The sequence below is a fragment of the Delphinapterus leucas genome, chromosome 9, assembly GCF_059928025.1.
Source record: "Delphinapterus leucas isolate spDelLeu-1000000601 "Yukka" chromosome 9, BTC_Dleu_Yukka2, whole genome shotgun sequence".
In the NCBI taxonomy this organism is placed as follows: Eukaryota; Metazoa; Chordata; class Mammalia; order Artiodactyla; family Monodontidae; genus Delphinapterus; species Delphinapterus leucas.
In genome coordinates this window covers 84,946,258-84,951,545 of record NC_143137.1, presented here as the reverse complement: position 1 = coordinate 84,951,545, position 5,288 = coordinate 84,946,258, and the positions used below count along the sequence as shown (strand labels likewise).

Genomic DNA, 5,288 nt, shown 5'->3' with positions numbered 1-5,288 from the left:
GGGAGCTGGGAAGGATGTGCCCGCAAAGGAGTCCCCCCATGGCCTGTAGTGCCGGGTCCCCTCTGGATGGGGCCACAACCTCCAGATCCAGGCAGCCCCTCCAAAAGCTAAAACCAAGCCTACTGCACCCAGAGGATGGTGGACCCTCTGGGATGGAAGAGCTTCGAAAAGTCAACTCGTCTCCACATCTCCTGGTGCTGGGCTTTCCACCTCCAGCCTCCTTCCTTAGAGTCGCTCCACCTACGGATGACAGCGCCCTCAGCGGAGTGCTTTTGCAGGGGTTGGGATTTGTCCGGGGTGCTGATGGGTAGGCGGGAAGAAGTGATGAGACACAAGCCCTTGGGTGTCTGTTCTACCACACTCCACTCTCATTTACAACCCAGGAACAGGACTTTCACCAAGCCTCTGGTTACCCCAGTAACCTGAGGTGGGCATGAAGAAATGCTGCCGCCTTGTGGCCGTTTCCCATAACAACTTTAAAACTGGTGCTTATGGGCACTTCATATTCACAAGGCCTGCGGGGTTGTAAATGACACTGGCCCTCAACAGATGTCCTGGGGTAGATAATCGAAAGAGAATTCAAAACAGGGCAGACTTTCAAGAAGCCAATTTCAAGACATAAAGTTTACTCACACTGTTTTTTTTTTAAATGCACAAGATGCTCAACATCACTCATTATTAGAGAAATGCACATCAAAACTACAATGAGGTATCACCTCGCACCAGTCAGAATGGCCATCATCAAAAAGTCTACAAACAATAAATGCTGGAGAGGGTGTGGAGAAAAGGGAACCCTCTTGCACTGTTGGTGGGAATGTAAATTGGTACAGTCACTATGAACAGTATGGAGGTTCCATAAAAAACTGAAAATAGAGCTACCATATGATCCAGCAATCCTACTCCTGGGTGTATAGCCGGAGAAAACTATAATTCAAAACGACACATGCACCTCAGTGTTCATTGCCGCACTATTTCCAATAGCCAAGCCATGAAAGCAACCAAAATGTCCATTCACAGATGGATAAAGATGTGGTATATATATACGAGGGAATATTACTCAGCCATAAGAAAGAATGAAATAACACCATTTGCAGCTACATGGATGGACCTGGAGATGATCATACTCAGTGAAGTAAGTCAGACAGAGAAAGACAAATACCGTATGATATCAATTATAGGTGGAATCTAAAAATTGATACCATTGAACTAATTTACAAAACAGACCAAAGGGGAAAGGGGCGGGGGAGGGATAAATTAGGAGGTTGGGATTAACATATACACACTAACATATATGAAATAGATCATCAACAATGACCTACTGTATAGTACAGGGGACTCTATTCAATATTCTGTAATAATCTATGTGGGAAAAGATTCTGAAAAAGCCTGGATATATGTATATATGAATCACTGTGCTGTACAAGTAACACAACATTGTAAATCAAGTATACTTCAATGTAAAATAAATTAATAAATAAGATGGACAAAAGATTTGCATTGTCACTTCATCTAAGATGATATATAGATGGCAAATAAGCACATCAAAAGATGCTCAACTTCATTAATGGCAAAATGCAAATTAAAACTACAATGAGATACCACTACACATCTAACTGATGTGGCTAAAATGTTAAAAAAACAAACAACAACAACTGAAAATAACTGGCAAGGACATGGAGCAACTGGAACTCTCACATATTTTTGTTGGAAATGTAAAGAGGAACAGGCATTTTAGAAAACAGTTTGGTGGTTTCTCAAAAAGTTAAACATTTAGTTACCATATAACTCAGCACTCCCACTCCGAGGTATCTACACAAGTGAAATAAAAACTTATGTTCACAAAAACCTGAGTGTGAATTTTTTTTTTAATTGAAGTATAGTTGACTTAGAATGTTACATTAGTTTCCGGTGTAAAACATAGTGATACTATATTTTTATAGATAACAAACCATACAAAGTTATTATAATATTATTGACTATATTCCCTGTTGACTGTAAATTTTTATTGTAGCTTTATTTTTATTCACCAAAAACTGGAAACAACCCAAATGTCCATCGACTAGTGACTAGGTAGACACACTGTGGTGCAGTGGACTCAGCGATGAGATGGAAAAAACTACTGACACACCCAACAACACGAGTGAATCTCAGACGCTAAGTGAGATAAGTCAGCTTCAACAAGTCACATACAGTATGATTCCTTTTATTTATCATTCTCCAAGTGACAAAACTAAAGGGACGGAAAACTGATAAGTGGTTTCCAGGGGTTGGGGGTTTAAAGAGGCTTGACCCCAGTGGAGAATGAGAGAATCAGGGGAGCTTATGGAAGTGTTCTGTATCTTGATTATGGTAGTGATAATATATAATTGTATAGGTTTTTCAAAACTGGTAAAATTGTATACGAAACTGGTGAATTTTACTGTATGTAAAATATACCTCAATTTAAAAATGTGAAAAATTAATAGTGCTGATAAACTGTGTTTACAGCTGGTGCGAAGTTTTTTAAACTGGTTACACCTTTTGCAAATAATGTTTCCACCACTAATTTGCTTAGTAACTTCCCTCCCTCCCTTCCTCCCTCCCTCACCATTCAACTAAGATAAATCTCAGCCCAATGAAACTAATAATGAATTCTGAATTCCCAGAGTCAGCTGAATCTCAATTAAAGAGGTTTTCCTTTTAATCTTTAGAAGGCATCTTTAATCTCTAAGCTTTTCCAGAATCGTGTTCTTCATCGCAGAAATACATCCCTGTCTGAAATGGCAAAGAGCGGAAGTAAGGGATGAGAATAATCAATCATCACATATCTATTTCACGGGAGAAGTGATGGAAACGGATAATAGCCACCTCTCGCCAAAGGTGGAAGAAGTGGAAATGAGCTACTCAGAGGATGCTCTTGGACTCCAGCTAAATTCACACCTCTGCGGTACCCAAACAAGCTCTTCTCTGTTATCCCTTCCTCTGTCTAAGCTGTCCATGGGCAAGACTCAGGCATCAGATTAATCCACTTCTAGACTGGGAGGCCCCACAAGTTATGTGCAACTGTATCCCCATGAATATGTCCCCAGGGAGCAAAGTCCCTTTTTAACAATTCTGGCTGTTTACAAAGAAAATGAATTTGTGGAAGCAAAGCTCTTGTGTCTAGAGTCATCCAATTTTGCTGTTACCATATCTCATCAAGGCTATCCAGAGACTAAACACTGTCCTCTCATATCTCTGTCGCCATTGAGGACCCATTAGCCAGCTGCTCTATCCATTCTTTTTTCTCCCCTTTAAAAATAAGTTATTCACTTCTGATCACAAATACAGAGAAGCAGCAAAAGCTATGCCTGTAACCCCGTGGCTGCATGTCTTCCCAGCCTGGCACCTCTATAAAGACCTTGGTACCACACCAGCCTCTGTCCCAGCAAGCATTTCCCTACAGTCTAAGAGCTGCCAAGGATAGTATACGACCACGTGGGAAGTTTCAAACAGATGCCCCATTCACAGTGCAGGGTTCCCCTCCAATGATGGTTTTCCAGCTCACTTTTGCAAATACTAAAACTGAAGTAACTAGTTGTTCCTACCACTGATTTTCTAAAAGTCGCTCATAAACAAGTAGGTCATAGACAAATTATGCCTGCGCAGATCTTAGAAATGTTTAAAGTAGCTTCTTAAAGAAAGGTTTTTTCTTAATCAGGAGCAATGACCAAGGCCTCTTCTGTGTCCGCAGCCTTCTACGCCCGAGGCTGCCTGTGGCCCCTGGATGGCTGCCCTTGGGTGCCCTCATCCCAGGGTGGCGCTAGACGAAAGGCAGACCAGGAATGAGGAATAAACTGTCTTTTCTGCGCTCAGACCAGGAGTCCCTGGGTCTTGAGGATCTCTGTGGATCGGCTGGTTTTCTTCTCCACATTCTTTTTGGCCTGTTTCTGTAGCCTCATGAGCTGTTCTTGCTTCCAGTAAAGAATCTTGGCTTTCTTCCTCTTCTCCTCCAGGGTGACTGTCACCTCCGTACTCCAGCCAAGCTCCTGATCCTGGTACCCCAGGTGGACAAACTCTCACGAAGCCTCCAGACACAGCCGCGAGGGCAGCAGGAACAACCGTCTGCTTTTTCTTGTCACGGGTCGCGGGATCCCATCCAACACCACAAGCAGCCAGGGCAGCCTGGCTTTGCTTGGTCTCGTGGGCGGCATGCCTCCTCCATCTGCCACGGGATGCGACTGTGGCCGGACGAGGTAGGGGCCAGGTGACCAGTTGGTCATGCGCTTGCAGAGGAAGGCCAGGTACTTTAACTTGTTCCTGAGAAAATAGCCATTAAGGATGTTCATGCCCACTCAGCACGTGACTACTACCTTCCCGCCCAGAGTACCACCTGCTTGGCCATGATGGGTGCCTGGTAGCCCAGGAGATGGCCTCAGCCATCAAGCACCAGACCTGCCCTACTGCCATCTTCAGCAGAAACCTGGGGAAAACTTTTCATTGAACAAATGTTTATCGAGCACCTACTATTTACGTTACACAGATCTATGCACTGAAAATACACCTGTGAAGAAAGCAATATTCCTGTGTCCTGGACCTTACATTCAGAGTGGAAGAGACAGAAAATCAATATACAAATAGGTTAACAGTAACAAATCTGATATGAATCAGTACAATTCAGAAAAGCAAGGTAAGGAGATGGAGAGAAATTTGGGTTCTATTTGAGATAAGGTGGTCAGAGAAGGCTTCTGTGATGACGTGACGCTGAGCAGGGACTCAGACGCTGAGTAGAAGTCATGTGGGCAAAAAAGGAACAAGAACAGAGAGAGGGCTTGGCGTATTGGAGGCATGTGGTGAACAGGGTTGGGAGATGCAAGAGAGGAGGTGTGGGTCAAACAGGGCTTCAGTGAGGAATCTGAATTTTATTCTAAGTGTGATAGAGACCACTGGATGGTCTCAAGCAGGGGAATGACATTTTAAAAGGCCAATGTGGCTGCTATGTGTGGAATGCACTGCAGGTGGAATCAAGAAAACCAGTCAGGAGGCTACTGTGGTTCTCAGGCAACAGATGGTGTGGCTTGGACTAGGGGGTGGTGATGGAACTGGGGAGAAGGGGCTGATTTCTGGATCGATTCTGAAGACAGATTAGATTGGACCTACTGATGGGCTGGATATTGGGTGTGAGGGAAAGAGAATAGCCAAGGAGGACCCAAGGTTTTCTTTTATATTTATTCATGGGAAAAAGTGCTGAGCTTTACGCAGGCATGTGCTAGGCACCGGATATGTAGAGATGAACAAGACACAATTAGTGCCTTCAAGGAGCTCACAGT

General features: G+C 43.6%; 1 pseudogene; it reads right to left on the bottom strand.

Annotated features, from left to right (window-relative positions):
• Positions 1 to 3,830: 3,830 nt before the first annotated feature.
• On the bottom strand, positions 3,831 to 4,307 carry LOC149748443 (large ribosomal subunit protein uL13 pseudogene; annotated as a pseudogene).
• Between the last annotated feature and the right edge of the window lie 981 nt (positions 4,308 to 5,288).